This window comes from Falco naumanni, chromosome 4 (genome assembly GCF_017639655.2).
Source record: "Falco naumanni isolate bFalNau1 chromosome 4, bFalNau1.pat, whole genome shotgun sequence".
Lineage (NCBI taxonomy): Eukaryota > Metazoa > Chordata > Aves > Falconiformes > Falconidae > Falco > Falco naumanni.
Genome location: NC_054057.1, coordinates 113,437,933 through 113,457,594, shown reverse-complemented (window position 1 = coordinate 113,457,594; position 19,662 = coordinate 113,437,933). Strand labels below are relative to the sequence as shown.

Sequence of the window (19,662 nt, the reverse complement as noted above, 5' to 3'; positions counted from 1 at the left end):
CCGCGATAAGCCTAGACAGACGGCCTCGATCCCATAAACTTCTAATTAATAGCTAGACGCTCAAACCAACAAGCTTCTGTCTACCAGACTCCGGCACACTCTCAGTGTACATCAATGAGTTTGCAACTCAACATGAACTTCACCACAGAGTCGATAAGAAGAGGATTTAAACCTCTGTAAAAAGGACTACAGCCTAACGCCTAAACACTCAGCCATCTTACCCATGACCTTCATCAACCGATGACTATTTTCAACAAACCACAAAGACATTGGCACCCTATACCTACTCTTCGGAGCACAGGCAGGCATATCTGGTACCGCCCTCAGCCTCTTTATTCGAGCAGAACTTGGCCAACCAGGAACTCTCCTAGGAGACAACCAAATCTACAATGTCATCATCACCGCCCATGCCTTTGTAATAATCTTCTTCATAGTTATACCCAATATAATCGAAGCGTTTGGAAACTGACTAGTCCCCCTTATAATTGGAGCCCCAGACATAGCATTCCCCCGCATAAACAACTTAAGTTTCTGACTACTACCTCCGTCCTTCCTACTGCTCCTAGCGTCCTCCACAGTAGAAGCTGGAGTCGGAACAGGATGAACCATATACCCGCCCCTAGCAGGCAACCTAGCCCATGCTGGCACCTCAGTAGACCTAGCCATCTTCTCCCTACACCTCGCAGGTGTGTCTTCCATCTTAGGGGCCATCAACTTTAACACAACAGCCAGTAACATAAACCCCCCTGCCTTATCGCAATATCAAACTCCCCTATTCGTATGATCCGTACTCATCACCGCCGTACTCCTACTGCTCTCACTTCCAGTCCTGGCCACTGGCATCACCATACTACTGACCGACCGAAACCTAAACACTACATTCTTTGACCCCACTGGAGGAGACCCCATTCTCTACCAGCACCTGTTCTGATTCTTTGGCCACCCAGAAGTTTACATCTTAATCCTTGCCGGCTTTGGAATAATCTCACACGTTGTAACGTATTATGCAGGAAAAAGAACCATTCGGCTACGTAGGAATAGTCTGAGCTATACTATCGATTGGATTCCTGGGCTTTATCTTATGAGCCCACCGCATATTAACTGTAGGAATAGACGTAGACACCCAAGCATACTTCATCACCGCCACTATAATCATCGCCATCCCAACTGGCATTAAGGTATTCAGCTGACTAGCCACACTACACAGACGCACCATCAAATGAGATCCACCAATACTGTGAGCCTTGGGCTTCATCTTCCTCTTCACACTTGCCAATGAGGTGTCAGTGGAATTGGTGGTCAACCTTGATTATTGCGTAATCCATCCCGTTGATCTAAAAAGAATTATATTTTTAATATATATACATGTATGTATGTACAATATTATATATTATATTATATAGGGCCAGGTAGGACAGGCCTCCGCTTCTGTCTCGTGCCCTAAGTAACTGCCTACTGCCAGTATTGGCACTGGCTCACCAGCGGTCAGCTACAAGCACTTCTGCTATTAAGCAGAGCACAAGCATTCCTCTGCTTTGAGAGGAGAGCATTGTGCTCATGAAACATCAAAAAGACTGACTTACATGCCTCTCCAGCTATAACAAAGAGAATCCTTCCCTCTCTGCACCAAAAAAATTAGTGCTGACTTTTCAAGAATGCTATGGATGAGTTTCATAACCAAGGGGTGTCATCCACCTGCCACACAGTTTGTCTTCTGCAAGTTCGATTAAGCATGTCAAGACATCATAGGGATGTGACAAACACCTCATCCCCTCTGCTCTGTTGCCCCTTCTTCCCCCAGTTTCTTACTGGAACTAGTAACTCCAGCTCACCAGTTCCTTGACCATGGCTTCAATCTGGTCCTGAGCCACACGCACATCTTCTGTAGGTCCTTCCAAAGTGATGTTATCCTGTGTCGAGCAGCCTCACAGTTGGCCCTCTTGCCTGTGATAACAATTGTCTCCGAGTTGCTGTTCTTTGCTGGGAGATCAATTTTGGTGTTGCTTTCTTTACGGATCTGACACAAAGTAAAAAAAAAATCATCTCAGAAGTGTCCCACGTCAGAAGAAAAGCCCTTGCAGGCTATATTTGACATCACCAATGAGCAGCAGAGAGCATCCAGTGGGATTTTGCTGCAGGCAGTGATCATCGCGAGCACTTGAGTTAGGAACAATATCTCACCTTCTTGATGTTGGCACCTCCTTTCCCTACGATGTTCTTGTGGAACTGTTTGCAGATGGGGACAGAAATAGAAAAGCTGTTTTCAAGCTAAGGGAGAAAGGAAGGGAGAACTGAAGATTACACTGTCGTGGCAAGTGAGGCCCGACTTCAGGAACTCTGATAAACGAGCTTTTGAAAATAGGCTTAGACCCAAGGAAGTTCTCTATACAAGGGACTTGTAAGAATAAGCAAAGGCAAGTACGTTCCCCTATAGCCTTCACATAACAGGTACTACCCCCCTACCTCCATTCAGCCAAAACAGCGTCGACAGCTCCCTCCTCTTGAGGTGTTTTAGCTCTACCCAAGCCAGTAGAGCTCTGCTTTGCCCCAGGGTTCTCCAGGCACGTAGGAGGGAACAGCAGGCAGAAGACCTCCTTACCAGGTCTGCCACCATCTTGTGCATGTACTCGGTGCACTTCTTCACCTCATTTTTGGGACCTCGGAGTTGGACGATGTCACTCTTGTGTGCAGCAGGGTCTGGGAAGTTGATGATAACCTGCAGGCGTGGTCATTTATAGTTAGCTCAAGCAAAAGCAAGAACCCTTGTGTCAGCCACATGCAAAGGTTGGGGGGATCCTACACATCCCCTTTTCCCATTCAGAAAAGGGTAACCGTGTTAGTGTCCTCTGGCTAAAAGAACTATCTTCTCAGGCACTTGCGCTACAGAGCCACTAAAGTTACTACTTCTGTGACGACAGGCCTGGTACCCACGTAGGAAATAACCCCTCTGGATTCCTCATCTCCTAACAAGCCTTACCTCTGAGAACTGCTCCCGGATTTCCCAGATCCGCTCACCCTGCTGCCCAATGATTAAGTCCGCAGTGCGTTCATTTTCCTGATGGGAACAGAGGGCACACTGAGTGTTCAGCTGGAGAGCCATCTACTTTTACTCAGCGGTTTGCTGCCCGACAGTTTACTTGCCAGCACCGTCCCTCTTTTCTCTAGACAAAATTCACTCTGCATTGACAGAGAAGGGCTACCCGAGGGAACAGAGGAAGACATTTGTGAAGAGGAACTTGCACTTGTCATGAGATCCAAGTGCTCGGTGGGCAAGGGGCACACACCCGCACCAGAAGGTTAGAAGGGAACACAAGAGCCCAAACCCTGCAGTCTCCCAAACATCACATCCTACTCACTCACCATACAGGAAGCAAGTTCCAGCAGCTCTTTCTTGGCCTGTGGGACTCCTTCAATTCTGATCAGGTTGCTCTTCTCGTTGTCCGGGGGAATGCGCACAGACACCTTGTACAGATCCTTAATCCTGTTAACTTCAAGGCAAGGACTGTGGTGACACAGTCTGCTAGGCAAAGACTTGGAAGCAAGGCACCTTGATTATCACTGCTCAGAGGCTGTTGAAGAAGGAAACCCACCTCTGGGAAGGGCTCAGTGGGGTAGGGTTGAGACAGGGGAAATTACCTCTTCAGCCTGGAGTTCAGCGAGAGCAGACCTGTGCCACACGAGAACCTGTACAAGTAAATACCGTGGCATCTACAGAGCCAATTGTTCACTTGTCAGAGCGAGGCATGTTTCTTCCCCAAACAGTATCACATTTCAAGCAAAGAATAATCATTCATTTCTACCCCAAACTCTTTGCTGGGGACATGTTGCAGTGCTATCAAACTAGCAGACCGCAATAAGGCTTTACCTTTGGCCATATTCTACTGCCAGTGCTGTAGCACCTTCCCCCAGCAGCCAGACCACACTGCTCCTCTTCCATCTGACACCCTCTCCCACAAGCCACAGGGCTATTTAACCACTTAGCAGGAACCAGCTACACCTGCACATCGCCCATGTCAATCAACCCACTGCCTCTGAGGCAAGGCCACAGCTGCATGTTATCAATGCTAATCAACCCACTGCCTTCATTCCTCTACAGGGAGAAGCTCACCAAGCAGATTTCCACCACCCACAACTGGCTGCTAAAGTGTCATTCGCACAGAGCAACGTGTGGGGGAAAAAAAAAAAAATAAATTCCTCCAGGACACATCAAAGTAATTCCACTACTATTCAGGCTCCCAGGGTACTTTCACACGTTAAAGCCATCACAAGGCCTCACGGCCCATTTCTCTCCTTGTACCACCACCACTCCAGAAAAGCAGAGGAAATGTGATGGAGACAGCACACTGAGTGAGCTACAGAGCCCCTGATACGCTCTACTAAACACGAAGAGCGTGAGCATGGGAAGGACTGGAAAGGCACTCCACTTACTGTTAGCTCCGTTCTTGCCAATGAGGGGTCAGTGGAATTGGTGGTCAACCTTGATTATTGCGTAATCCATCCCGTTGATCTAAAAAGAATTATATTTTTAATATATATACATGTATGTATGTACAATATTATATATTATATTATATAGGGCCAGGTAGGACAGGCCTCCGCTTCTGTCTCGTGCCCTAAGTAACTGCCTACTGCCAGTATTGGCACTGGCTCACCAGCGGTCAGCTACAAGCACTTCTGCTATTAAGCAGAGCACAAGCATTCCTCTGCTTTGAGAGGAGAGCATTGGGCTCATGAAACATCAAAAAGACTTACTTACATGCCTCTCCAGCTATAACAAAGAGAATCCTTCCCTCTCTGCACCAAAAAAATTAATGCTGACTTTTCAAGAATGCTATGGATGAGTTTCATAACCAAGGGGTGTCATCCACCTGCCACACAGTTTGTCTTCTGCAAGTTCGATTAAGCATGTCAAGACATCATAGGGATGTGACAAACACCTCATCCCCTCTGCTCTGTTGCCCCTTCTTCCCCCAGTTTCTTACTGGAACTAGTAACTCCAGCTCACCAGTTCCTTGACCATGGCTTCAATCTGGTCCTGAGCCACACGCACATCTTCTGTAGGTCCTTCCAAAGTGATGTTATCCTGTGTCGAGCAGCCTCGCAGTTGGCCCTCTTGCCTGTGATAACAATTGTCTCCGAGTTGCTGTTCTTTGCTGGGAGATCAATTTTGGTGTTGCTTTCTTTACGGATCTGACACAAAGTAAAAAAAAAAATCATCTCAGAAGTGTCCCACGTCAGAAGAAAAGCCCTTGCAGGCTATATTTGACATCACCAATGAGCAGCAGAGAGCATCCAGTGGGATTTTGCTGCAGGCAGTGATCATCGCGAGCACTTGAGTTAGGAACAATATCTCACCTTCTTGATGTTGGCACCTCCTTTCCCTACGATGTTCTTGTGGAACTGTTTGCAGATGGGGACAGAAATAGAAAAGCTGTTTTCAAGCTAAGGGAGAAAGGAAGGGAGAACTGAAGATTACACTGTCGTGGCAAGTGAGGCCCGACTTCAGGAACTCTGATAAACGAGCTTTTGAAAATAGGCTTAGACCCAAGGAAGTTCTCTATACGAGGGACTTGTAAGAATAAGCAAAGGCAAGTACGTTCCCCTATAGCCTTCACATAACAGGTACTACCCCCCCCTGCCTCCATTCAGCCAAAACAGCGTTGACAGCTCCCTCCTCTTGAGGTGTTTTAGCTCTACCCAAGCCAGTAGAGCTCTGCTTTGTCCCAGGGTTCTCCAGGCACGTAGGAGGGAACAGCAGGCAGAAGGCCTCCTTACCGGGTCTGCCACCATCTTGTGCATGTACTCGGTGCACTTGTTCACCTCATTTTTGGGACCTCGGAGTTGGACGATGTCACTCTTGTGTGCAGCAGGGTCTGGGAAGTTGATGGTAACCTGCAGGCGTGGTCATTTATAGTTAGCTCAAGCAAAAGCAAGAACCCTTGTGTCAGCCACATGCAAAGGTTGGGGGGATCCTACACATCCCCTTTTCCTATTGTTTTCCGGGACCTGTGAATTTTGAATTTGGAGTCCTGCATGCTAAGGATGGGCAGCTTACAGATGAGGAAACGTTCGGCGCCGGTGAGTTTTTCACCTTTGTCTTGGCTGAGGGTTGCATAAGATGTTGAGCTTCACTGCCAGTACAAACGTTCACGGTCCTGACCCTCTTAGACTTCGTCTTGGGAGCCTTGAAGGCTTGTATACCAATCGAATCGTTACACTGAATAAACCGTTTCTTTTTTTTCTAGCGGGCGTTCCCAGAATGAAGCGGTGTGGAGCTGAAGGGGACTACGATTTCACGGTGACGGAGCCGTTTGGACCGAGTCTTGAAGATCCCTTCGGTGTTTGTTCGAGGAAACTTAGTCTCGAGACAGTCCTCTTGCTCGCTGGCGAAACGGTAGGAAACTGCTTGGTTGATCTTGACGGTGCAGTCTGTTGGAAAATAAAGGTTCCTCGAGAGATCGGAACCACATACGTTGTTTCTCTGATGTAAAGGTGAACGGGCCTGTGTCGTTCAAGGAAAGACTCAACGTTGGTTTTGTTTCTCTGAAACACAAAGTGCCCCATCTAAAGTGATTACAGAGTCTGAATTGATTTTTAAAAAGCAGAGACTCGTGCCGTTTGCAAACCGCCTGTCGCACTGCTCAAAGACAAAAGACGTTCACCCGAGAAAGTTTTTGGAAAGGAATGTCAAATAGACGTGGGGAAAGAGCTGGAGAGGTTTATGTATTGTCTGTCGAATTACCTTCTCTTTAATGCCCTTACGTTTTACAAGAAAAGGTTTCATTGCCTCATTTATCGTTAAGACAATGTTGCTGGTGTTTTGATAAGGAAAAAAAAAGTGTATGCCCTGTCTCTCGAGTGATTCTTTTGTTTTTTCTTTTTTTTTTTTTTTTTTTTTTTCTCTTTTTCTCTAGACTGGTCGAATTGAATATGTTCACTGGAAGAACTTGATCCAGCGAGATGTGAAGCCGGGCCGTGGGCAGAGTTCCCTTCTCCATTCCATTCGTATAATAAAGGGCGCAGTCTGTTAGCTAGGCTGGCTGCAGTACCCAAATTTTTTCGCCAGGCGGCAGCAGTGGCGCCGCCCTGCAGAGTAAGGGCAGCGCATGCGCAGACCGGGCTTGAAGCCAAAGGGGGCGGGGTTTGGGGCGGCGCGGCGTGCGTATGACGCAATGCCGCTTCTGCGCATGCGCAGAAGGGTTACTGGCAAAACTAAGGGCAGCGCATGCGCAGTGCCGGCTTGAAGCCAAAGGGGGCGGGGTCTCCGGCGGCGTCGCATGCGTATGACGCAATTCCGCTTTTGCCCGTGCGCAGAAACGGCTTGACCCCTAGGAGCGGGGCTTCGGCCTCGCACGTACGGGCTACGCAGACGGCCCCGGAAGTGGGGTTCATTTCCAGCCCGCGCGGCGCGCCGGCGCGCCCGTGGCGGTGCGGAGCCTTCGCCGGGAGCCTGGAAGACTTTCGGGCCGGGACGTGCGGCGGCGCGCTGGGTGACCGCTCGGCCTGAGGGCGGGCGGGGGCCGGCGGGCAGCGGCCGAGGTGGGGGGGGGGGGGGGCGGGATGTGGCGGGCCGGCGCTCGGCCGCGGCGGGGAGCGCCTGGTGCCGGCGGCGGGCGGGCTGAGGCGGGCGGCCCGGCCCGGCCCGGCCCGGGACCGGCGGGGCTGCCGGCCGTTCTCGTCTCCCCGGCAGCGACGGTGGTCAGCGGGCTCCTCACGGTGCTGCCTATTTTGGGCTGGTTTTTTGGGGTTTTTTTGTCTCTCGGGGCTGCGCCGCTACCTCGGCGAGGAGGCGAGGAGCGGCGGCGGGGCGGCCCCGGTGCTCGCTACTTGTGGCGGCCTGGCGGGGCCCGGGAGAGGGAGGGGTCGGCCCGCGGCGACCTGCCGCCGCCCCCCCCCCCCGCCTCTGGGCTGCCCGGGCAGCCGCCGCAGCTCTGCGCGGGGCTTTGTCTTTCCCCCAGCCGCCGGCCCGAGCCGCGGCAGCGGGCTGACTGGAAGCGCCCTGCAAGTCTGACGTGGGTATCGCTGCCGTGCATGTTGTCTGCCTGTCTACCGACCGTTCCTGCCTCTTGTTCTGCTGGGGTTATTCTTTGGGTAACGCGTTGGGCTCCGAATGGAGTGCATCCTGACTTCCTCCTGACCCCTGCGAGACGTTACCGGTGTTTGCCTTCCTCGTGTTTCACAGGGCCTCGGCTGTCGTGTGCGGAGAAGCTGTCAGCCTTGTCAGAAGAGAGCGTGAAGCCAGCAAGCGCATCGTGGTGCTTCGGGACCAAGCTGATGCCGCAGGCATCCGTCTTTTGTTTGCGAAAAGGGATCGCGAGGAAACGTGCCGGTGTCGGAGGGGGAAGAGGTAGGAGGCAGCTTTCAACCACTTTTAGGCTTAACTCCTGTGTTCCTGAGAACGGTTCTGGCCTTTGAGGGGTTTGCTTTGGGCTTTTTGCCTTAAGCTCGTCCTCCGTCACCGCTGTCGGCGTGCGCCGAGCCGCTGCTTAGGGAACGGTGGCGGTACAGGCTGTGTGCGTGCCGACCGTCCTCGAGGCTATAGCTGTGTTCTACCCTCAAAAAAGCTTTCCGTAATACTGTGCTTCCGTTAGGACGCAATTTTCTCGAGTTCCCCCCCCACCTCAGGGTGATTTTCCCACACACCTGCAGGCAGCAGGACTAACGTCATCTCCTTTTGCCCGCTTGGGCTCGGACTAAAATCCCTTCCCTGGCTATTCTTTAGCTTGTACAGCCTTTGAGCCTTCCCTCGGGCCTGGCTGATGGTCCTGTTATAAATTGAGACCACAATTGATCATAATCCAATTAAAATTTTATTAATTATAGCAAGTAGAATATGAGCAAAGACAGCGCTGGACGGCAGGGGAGTCTGCGCTCCGCCAACTGCCGCCCTGAGCAGTTTAAACAGTCCTTTTTTATACTTTTTACTTTCGTGTTTATGAAGTAATGGAGGTGTTAACCCCTTACTCATATATCTTTATATGGGGTCTTCTGTCTTGTTTCTGTCTGACGGTTATCTTCTCTTTTACAAGCAGCATCCTGGATGTAGTGGAGGTGTTAACCCCTTACTCATATATCTTTATATGGGGTCGTCTGTCTTGTTTCTGTCTGGTTGTTATCTTCTCTTTTACAAGCAGCATCCTGGACATCTGGCGGTTATCTTATTTTTCACAAGAGGCATCCTGGATATCTGGCGCCTAGTCTTTACATTATGCTTAACATAAATCTTAATATCCTAGTCCATAGTTTCTTACATTATGCTTAACATAAATCTTAATAAACAATATCCTAGTCCATAGTTTCTTACAATCCCCCCTTTTCCTTTTTATCCTATTATTGTTTATTAGATGCTACTTTCATTCTCGGCACTGCAAATAAACCTTTTTCCACAATCCCAACATTTATCATAACACTCACAAGGTAATACCTCACAATTACAATAGGCACAATTTTCACGTGGCATAACGCATTCGCAACAATCTTCATCCTCATTAATAGATACACTCTTATATTTTGCCCTAGACCTCATAGTTAAAATAAGCAATTTAGCTATGTCAAATCGTTCTCTAATAAAGTGTAAAATATAGCGTAATATACAAGGCCCAAATATAAGTCCCAGAATCAATATAATAAGCGGTCCTGCTAAAGCAGACAACAAAGTAGTTAGCCAAGGTGAAACATTAAACCAGTTTTCATACCATGACCTGCCCACCTCACGATCTTTCTTACGTTGATCTAACCTTTTCCGGAGTTCAGACATGGTGTCCTGGACTACTCCCGTATGGTCAGCAAAAGAACAACATTCTTCATTGAGAGCTACACATAACCCTCCTTCCTTTAAAAACAATAGATCTAATCCTCTTCTATTTTGCAGCACTACTTCTGGTAAAGACTTTACTGAAGTGGCTAAATTTTGGATAGATTGTTCTATTTTTGCTAAATCCTCATCTACAGCCATCTGCAAACTTTGTAATTCCTGACCTTTTACTAGGGAGGCTATGCCTGTACCTGCTCCAACTCCGCCCGCTATCAGCAGTGTAGCTAGGGTTACCACTGTAATTGGCTCTCGTTTTTGTCTGTTCAGGTCTCCTTCAAAGTGGCGTAACACCTCCTCAGAGGTGTGATAGATCAGACGGGGAACAATAATCACCTGTATGCAAAACTGAGATTGGTTAAACACGTTTAGGGATAGGCAAGGCGTTACTCCAGTGTCTGAACAAACCCATTTAGCTCCTGGTGTCGGGATAGCCCATTTGTCATTTTGATTCTTGTGTTTCTCTATATTGGTGTTAGTGACTGTTCGGTTACACAGAGGCTGATACTTTTCGGGCACTGTACCTATACATTTTCCTTGACCTGTTACTAATTGAATAGTAATTCCTTGCGTATGGTTCCTCTGGTCATCCCATGGGCATTCTCGTGGGTTTGAACCATTAGACCATTGAATCCTACCTGGTTTTCCAATTGCCTCAAAATATGGTGGTCTAACATTATAACATAGCCAGCATTCCTCAGTTAACTTTGGTTTGCTTTCATTAAGGGCACGATAAGAGGCTTGCATTAGATTCCATAAGGGGTCTCTGGATTCTGACAACTTTAGATGCCTGGATAAGGAGTATTCAGTCACAGTGTTTGTTGTTTCCGTAAGAGAGTTTGGAGAAGTGGTTGCGACGCTTGCGGGGGCAACCTTTTCTTCAGAGAAAGTGGGTGGATTCAGGATTCAGGTTTGGTCCTATTGGCAAAGGATCATGAGGAAGTCTTTCTTTTATTATTTTAAACATACTCCCCCTATCTGGCCCTGTGTCCCAAAACCTAATTCCCCAGATTTTTCCACCTAACCATGAGTCTTCTGTAGGATTCATTACTTTGATACTAATGTTTCTGCAGTATCCTGGTGAATTACAATGTCCATAAACACGTCCATCCTTCCCAATGTTTGGCCGCTTACACCCTTTAGGCTCCCATTCAAATTTCAGATATCTGTCTCCAGGACTTGTCCAATCAGAAGCCCAGGTTTCACAACCCCAATAGCCACAAAAGTATTGACCTGGTTGATTACAATAGCTTTTACCAGGGTTTGATGCAGGACATACATAATATGCTCTACATGGATCTGCCCTATCTTTACGTCCTCCAATAATCATTGCAGTTAATGGTACAGTAAATTTTACTGTCTTTGGAGTTGTAATATTTTGAATTGCATGTGTCTCCTGTAAGTTATATATTTTCCATACCATAGGTTCGTGTGGATTTCCTGCCATTGTGGGTAAGACTAATGTGCTAAAGGTGCACAAGAAAAAGGGTACTGTGAGAGGGGTTTGTTTTTTATTAAATTTTAGGCTCTTACCAGTCCCGGGGGAATTCAGCCAGGGTCGCTTGCGCATTCCAAGTTGTAGGCTTTTTCCTCTGGTAGGTTCTCCTCTGCCTCGCCCGTCGACTGGATTGCAGCCAGCCACGGGGTTTGCCATCTTCTCGGCAGCAGGAGTCCCTGGTGGGAATATGCCTTTCGCACTTGGTTAAACGGTGAGCATAAGCAGGCCAAGCTTTGGCCTTTACCATATGTTCATTGTACCCTACAGCTTTTACTTCCCGTCTACATTGGACTGTGACAATATCAATTACAAATGGTACTCTTTCCTGAGGGTGATAGCAATAATATTCAGGGTTTATCCCGAATGCAAAATAGAACCACTGTTCAGGAGTCCAATCCGGAAATTTGTTTCCAAATCGTTTTAGGGCCCAATCAGTTAGGTGCCTCTCGCTTTTATGGCAAGAGTTACAAACTCCTCGAGGAGGAGTTTCCCTCTTACAGTGTATTCACCATTTTTCTGACACTTTTTGCACTTAAAACATGTAAATGGATAACACTCACAGTCGGGTTTCTCACACCTGACCCTCACGTCAGAGGTATAGGTGGCAGAAGTTGAGGTGGCTTTCAAATAACAAAATTCTTTGTTGATGTTACAAACTGAGCAGGCATAAATTTAACATACCCTTTTTCCACACTTAACTATTTTCCACAGATAATATACAATCAAATATATTATTAACGCAAAAATCAATCCTAAAACGCACTATATTCCAAAAGGTAGATCTGCTAAATACTGGAAAAAAAAAACCAGTTTGTATCATTACTTATCGTTTTAACACAAGCTTGGTGTCTCCAGGTGAGCTGACAATCTTCCACTGTGGAGGATTTACTGGTCCCTTAACGCGACTGGCATGTGTCCATCCGCGCTCTGCAGTTCGGATGGCTGTTTCTGTGGTGAGCAGAACAAGGTAAGGTCCCTCCCAATTAGGTTTTAGGGTTTCTTCCTTCCACACTTTAACCAATATCCAATCCCCAGGTTTAACATTGTGAATTTTTAAGTCCAACGGGGGTCGTTGCACAATCAGTCCGCGTTCCCAAAGCTTGTTACGATGTTCTGCTAATTGTAAAACATATTCATTAATCGTACGGTCTCGAATTAAAATATTTGTTTGTGGGCTTTCAATTCTATAGGGCATTCCATACACCATTTCGAATGCTGATATTCCCACATCCGCTCGGGGTCTAGTTCTGAGAATTAATAGTGCCATGGGTAGGCACTTAATCCATGATAATTTGGTTTCTATCATTAATTTAGTTAAAATAGTTTTTATTTCCCCATTCATCCTTTCAACTTTTCCCGAACTTTGTGGATGCCATGGCGTATGGTATTCCCACTTAATACCCAAGCTTTCTGTTAGATCTCTAACAATTTTTGACACAAAGTGTGTTCCTCTGTCTGAGTCGATTACTTCAGGTACTCCATATCGAGGTATAATGTGTTCAAGTAGCACTTTAGTAACTTGGTTAGCTGTTGTCCTGGAGGTAGAAAAAGCCTCAACATAATGTGTTAAATGATCTACCAGTACTAAGAGATATTTGTAACGCCCTACTCTAGGTAATTCAGTAAAATCCACCTGCATGTGTGAAAAGGGTCTGTATGCTGGGGAACGTCCTCCAAGAGGTTTTTGCCTCATGTTGTTTCGGTTTACTTTTTGACAGGTCTCACAGGCTGCTGTAACTGCTTTTGCTACATTATATACACCTATACAGGCAAACAGTTGATTAAAATGATCAACTAACGCCTGGGTTCCCCAGTGTGTTTTACTGTGTATTTTTGAAAATATTTTGAGTGCTATGCCCTTTGGTAAAACTTCTCTCCCATCTGGCAATATGTACTTACCATCCTGTTCCTTAGCTCCCATTTGTTCTAGTTTTTCCTTTTCTATAGACTCAAAGCTCAAATTTTTATTAACAGGCATTTGTTGTATAGTTAAAATCGTACTATAATTGCCTGCCACTCGTTTTGCTTCTGTATCAGCTGCATTATTTCCCCTAACTTGGTAACTTGTACCTCGCTGGTGTCCCTTTATATGTACAACTGCTATTTTATTTGGCATTTTTAATGCCCCCAGAACTCGCCGAATTAATTCTGGGTGTATTAGTTCTTTTCCCTGTGAGTTAACGAATCCTCTTTCCTCCCAGATTTTCCCAAAAGTGTGTACTACTCCGTACGCATAGCGTGAGTCTGTATATATAGTTCCATCCTTTCCCTTCAGTGACTCTAATGCTTTCCACAATGCATACAGCTCACAGGTTTGAGCCGACCAGCTGGCACTTAGGGGGCCTGATTCTATTGTCTTAAATTCTCCTTTCTCTGACTTGATGATGGAATATCCAGACAATCGTTTACCTTCCACTATTCGTGATGACCCATCTATAAATAGTACTTCTCCACATTGTAGTTCTTCTTCTTCTAAGTCTGGTCTAATGCGTGTCTGTTGTTCAATTTTTTGAAGACAATTATGTACTAACTCAGTACTTTCCCCTGGGTATAAAAATTCTGCAGGGTTAACCGCTTTGATAGTCCTTAGGGATAGTTTTGGAGATTCTATGAGTATTCCCTCATACTTTAGCAGTCGGCTATCTGTAAGCCATTTTTCTGCTTTTTGTTGAAGCACCCCCCTTATATTATGAGGTGCATATAGGACAACTTCTCCATTAAAGGTAATACGATTCGTTTCTTCAAGTAATAAGGCAGCAGCAACAATAATTTGTAAACAACTCGGCCAACCCCTGCTCACAGGGTCTAACAGCTTTGATAAGTATGCCACCGGTTTCTTTTGTCCTGCCCATTCCTGAGTTAATACTCCGAATGCCGTTCCTTCATGTATGTTAACGAATAAATGGAATGGCCGCTTTAAATCTGGGAGGCTTAAAACCGGTGCTTGACTTAGCTCCCTTTTGAGACTGGCAAACTGCTCTTGATCCTGAGGGGTCCACTTGGGTATTTTGTCTTTAGACAGTTGTTCATATAAGAATTTAACTTTAAAGCTGTAGTTCTCTATCCATTGCCTACAATACCCAAATAGCCCTAATGCCTGCCGAATTTGCCTCTTAGTGACAGGCATAGGTAATTCCAGAATTCCTTTAATGCGCTCTGGATCTAATATCTTCTTGCCGTTAAACAAATAATGCCCCAAATATTTCACTTTTTCCTCCACAAATTGTAACTTTTCTTGTGATACCCGTAGGCCCTTTTGTGCAAGAAAATTTAGGAGTCGAATGCTTTCTTTTCTTACATCCTCCTTATTATTTCCTGCTATAAGCAGATCATCTACATACTGTAACAGCACGTTTCCCGTTTGTACCTGGTATTCTTTTAAGAGCTCTTCCAGGGCCTGTCCAAACAGATTAGGGGACTCAGTGAACCCTTGGGGGAGCACGGTCCACCTTAATTGCTGTCTACGGCCTGTTTCTATGTCTTCCCATTCAAAGGCAAAATAATCACGGCATTCTTCTGCCAGTGGACAGGCCCAAAAGGCATCCTTTAAATCTGCCACACTATACCAGGATTTATGGGGTCCTAGCTTGCTTAGCAGTGTGTATGGATTTGCTACTACAGGGAACCGGGTGATAGTCCTTTTGTTTATTTCCCTTAAATCATGTACGAGCCGATATTTCCCATTTGGTTTCTTTACAGGCAGAATGGGAGTGTTAAAGGGTGACATACAAGGCTCTAAGATTCCGTGTGCTAACAATCGATCAATTTCTGGTTTTAATCCCCTCCGTCCTTCTAGGGATATGGGATATTGCTTTACCCTCACAGGTATGTGGGGTTCGGAAATTTGGATTTTAATCGGTGGGATTTCCAGTCTACTAATTGTGTCCGGAGAGTACCAGACATCAGGGTTAATTTGTTTTTGATCATCCACTGTCAAAGGATAAGCCGATACTGTTAGCTCTTGATTTTTTACTTTAATTTCTAATTGCAATTCAACAATTAAATCTCGTCCTAACAGATTAAATTCTGCTTCAGGGACGAGCAAGAGTTCACCCATTCCAAATTTATTTTCAGTTTCGAATACCACATTTTTGATTTTGCTTACTTTAAAGGGTTCTCCTTTTGCCCCAATTACTTGTACTTTTTCAGGGGAAACTTTACATCCCTTAGGTATTTGCTTAATAGTTGATTTCTCAGCTCCAGTGTCTACTAAAAAGGTGAACTCTTGTTTATGGGGTCCTATTTTTAATTTTATCAAGGGCTCATGATGACTCCGGTCCCCTAAAATATAAAGCCCCTGACTCTCCTATTCCGTTTTCAATATTTCCTCATCCCTGATCCTTTCTCTGCAATTCTTTTTTATATGTCCCTTCTTTCCACAGTAGAAACAATATCTCTGTTCCTTTTTTACTATTACATTCCCTTGTTTTGTTCCAGCGGATCTGTGTTCACCAATTCGCCCTTTGTGATCCTCTCTGACTGCTGCTACTATCATTTTTATTTGTCGCTTGCTGCTCTCTTCTTCCCGCCTTACGTAAACTTTCTGAGCTTCCCTCAGTAATTCATCCAACCCTCTATTCTGCCAGTCTTCTAACTTTTCAATCTTCTTTCTGATATCTTCCCATGATTTTGCCACAAACTGAGTTTTGAGGAGTGCTTGCCCTAAAGGGTCGTCTGGATTTACCCCAGAGTACAGCTGAAGGGCTTTCCTCAGTCGTTCCAGCCACTCAGTGGGGCTCTCATTTTTCTTTTGCATTTCATTAAATGCTTTATTGATATTCTAGCCACGGGGTACTGCTTCTCTAATCCCCTGAATTACTATAGTTCTCAGGTCCTGCATATGAGTTCTATGCGCCGGATCCTGGTTATCCCAATTAGGTTTTTGAAGTGGCCATTTAATATCTGCTTGGGGTCCCTGGGCATGCTGAGCATCCCACAGTCTCATTCCTGCTCGTCTAATCATATCTCTTTCCTCAGTAGTAAATAATTGACCAAGGATAGATTGCATCTCATCCCAAGTATAAAGATTTGGTCCCAAAAATTGATTTAATCTTTCTGCCACTCCGAGTGGGTCCTCAATTAAGTTTCCCATCTCGGTCCTTTTAAAATCTCGTAGGTCAGCCGAATTTAGAGGCACAGAAATATATCCGATCACAGGTTGAGGTCCCCCCATGGGCATTTCCCTTAGGGGGTACATCTGAGCTGCCCCTTTTTGACTTCTAGTTACGCGTCTAGGAAGAGGGGGAGACTCTTGTTCCGATTCTGGTGGGGGAGTGGGTGCTCTGGGGACCTCTGCAGGAGCAGGAGGAGGAATGTAAGGAGGGGGGGTTAGAAGGGTTTCGTCTAACTCTTCCTTCTTTTTCTTTTGTTTAGTTTTTATTTCATTCAGCGGGTAAAGTCTAGCTCCCGGTCTTTCTAGCCACACCTCCGCATATTGACTCTCCTCCGGGTTAAGGGGTTTTTTATTATTAACCCAGAGGTTTAATTGCTGTCTTACCCAATCTTCTTCTGACCCATAGACTGGCCAAAAGACATTTTTAGAAATCTTCTTCCCTCCCCATATCTTAGTACAATATTCTATCATTTTCTGCTTATCTTTCCCTAGGGTTCCAGGGAAATATTTCCAATTGTCTAAGATATATGCCAGAGGGGTATTCTTAGGTACAGTGGGTACCCTTCCCATGGGAGTCGAAGGCTTGCTGCCCTTCGCCCCCATCTTCTGGAATATCCACAAACATACACTCACTCGCTCCCCTTGTTCCTGGCCCAGTCCCTCGCGGGAGATGGGAAACGCAGTACTTAAGAGTCCACACTCGCTTGGTTCAGTATATAGAACCTCTCACTCGTTATATTCCAGGAAACCCAATCCCACCCGAACGGCAAAACCCGCGAACAAATTCGCAATATACTTACGCGTCCTGCGTCTTCGTCCGGACTCCCGTGCACAGAATTTTTATGGGATTTTACCGGTTTCTCCTTTGCTCATTATTCTAGAATTTAGGTTCGTCGGTAAGGTTGGAGTAAGCTGTTGGTCGCGGGGCCGCGAAATGTCGCGGGGCGCCTCCCCGGAGGACCAAAGCCCACTGTTCCTTATCCGAGTCACGGCACCAGAAATTGTTATAAATTGAGACCACAATTGATCATAATCCAATTAAAATTTTATTAATTATAGCAAGTAGAATATGAGCAAAGACAGCGCTGGACGGCAGGGGAGTCTGCGCTCCGCCAACTGCCGCCCTGAGCAGTTTAAACAGTCCTTTTTTATACTTTTTACTTTCGTGTTTATGAAGTAATGGAGGTGTTAACCCCTTACTCATATATCTTTATATGGGGTCTTCTGTCTTGTTTCTGTCTGACGGTTATCTTCTCTTTTACAAGCAGCATCCTGGATGTAGTGGAGGTGTTAACCCCTTACTCATATATCTTTATATGGGGTCGTCTGTCTTGTTTCTGTCTGGTTGTTATCTTCTCTTTTACAAGCAGCATCCTGGACATCTGGCGGTTATCTTATTTTTCACAAGAGGCATCCTGGATATCTGGCGCCTAGTCTTTACATTATGCTTAACATAAATCTTAATATCCTAGTCCATAGTTTCTTACATTATGCTTAACATAAATCTTAATAAACAATATCCTAGTCCATAGTTTCTTACAGTCCTTTGCCATTTCACCCCGTTCACAGCCAGCGTGAGTTTCGGTACCGACTATGTCAACGGATTTCAGCTGCACGATAAACCTGTTTTTTTGTCAGTTAAATGAAGCTCAGCCTTTTAATTGCTTTCGAAGGGAACTACAGGAGATCCTGTCGGCGTGGTGGCCTAGCGTAAGCGATGATGGAAAGGCGCATCGGATGTGACCTCCGTGTCAGCTCGGTGTGCCTCAGACAGACTGCCTTTGGCACTCCGTGGCGTGCTGCGCAGCTCCGGAAATTAACGGTAGGGGAAAAAAAATGGGCGAAAATGACAGTCACGTAGAAACACGAGTTGGGAAGAAATGCTATACGTGAGGGCTTTCCGTTGGGCGAGGCAGCTGATCTTGCTTGTGGATCTTTGGGGTACGAGCCTGATGCCGAGCAGCTCGTTTTTCATTTGACGTGCCTGGAGTTGTTTTCAAAGGGATGGAAGAGAAGCTTATGAAATAGGATAGGTTACTGAGTCTTCCTAAAACGCTCACGACAGTTATGTATAAAGCCGAAGCGAAGGACGAGGGAATAAAGTTCTGTGCTTTCTATAGTAAATACGGTACGCTTAAAAGTGATCTCCGTGCAGGGTCCTAGTTGTTTCTGTTTTTAAAATCAGAAAGAAGTTTAAGAAGTCTCAGCGGTTAGTCGTGCGGGAAATAAATGGCTCTTCCGCAAAAAATTCCACGGCAGCAAGGCTCTTTGAACGATTCTTCTCGCAATCGATTCCGACTACAGCCAGTTCATGGTTTAATGTCGAGGTGTATGCTTGCTCTCCTCTAAAGCAGTATTTCATTTGCATTTCAGTCCTGTGGGTCATGACAAATTTGGGAAGAACCCGAAGGAAACTTTTCATCCTGGGACACAGAAGGTAGGAGGCGAGTTGTTTTTTTTTTTTTTTTTTTTTTTTTTTTTTTTTTTGAGTGGGGTTTTTTTTTTTTTGTTTGTTTTGTTTTCTGTTTGGGTTTTTTTTTTTGGTTGGTCGGTTGTGGCTTTTTATTCTTTTCTGGAAAAATAAGTCGTTACGTAGAAATGCTAGCGGTTTGTTTCTTTCTGTAGCAGGATAATAATGAGGAGTAGAGTTACAGGTAGAAAATCGGCTGTCTTTATCAGTTGAAGTGGCTACTTTGAAATTGAACAAATACAGGAGTACATTAACGGGGGGTTTTGCGCTGTGTCTTCGGTACCGGTGTGCTAAAGATGTCGTTTTGTTTACGGGATTTATTGGCTGTCGAAGAGCAAGAGGTAAATGTAAACTTTTCACTCCTAGCACTCGCTCGGTGACGTATACCGACTTAGATATCAATTGCTTATTGCAGTGAAAAACTGCGGCGTTTCTGTGCAACGTCTGAGATCGAAAATCATTTCAGGCACTGGCATAACCTCTCATACTAATAGATGACCAACTTTAGTAATGTCATCAAAAAATCGTAATCTGTGATGGAAAGCAGTGTATGAGGTATCTGCTACTTGAGCATGTAATGGAGCTGGTACGAAGCGTATGTTGCCGTGCGTAGGTCGTATACAAAAGATGTATATAACAGTCCTTAGAGGAGTCCTTGTTTGAGGTCTTTTGTTTGATTGTCTGTTTGTCCTGTAGTTTTTGGTTTTCTTTCTCCGGGACCTGTGAAATTTTGAATTTGGAGTCCTGCATGCTAAGGATGGGCAGCTTAC

General features: G+C 45.8%; 2 long non-coding RNA genes across 2 annotated transcripts; both read right to left on the bottom strand.

The window, feature by feature from the left end:
* Positions 1-85: 85 nt before the first annotated feature.
* LOC121086694 lies at positions 86-13,040 on the bottom strand. Its single transcript, XR_005827432.1, has 3 exons — positions 13,026-13,040; positions 12,538-12,542; positions 86-1,268 (listed from the first exon to the last, which is right to left on the bottom strand). It is a non-coding gene; the product is annotated as an uncharacterized LOC121086694 (long non-coding RNA).
* LOC121086696 lies at positions 1,924-5,627 on the bottom strand. The gene is made up of 4 exons (XR_005827434.1): positions 5,356-5,627; positions 2,600-2,614; positions 2,182-2,268; positions 1,924-2,017 (listed from the first exon to the last, which is right to left on the bottom strand). It is a non-coding gene; the product is annotated as an uncharacterized LOC121086696 (long non-coding RNA).
* Positions 13,041-19,662: the final 6,622 nt, after the last annotated feature.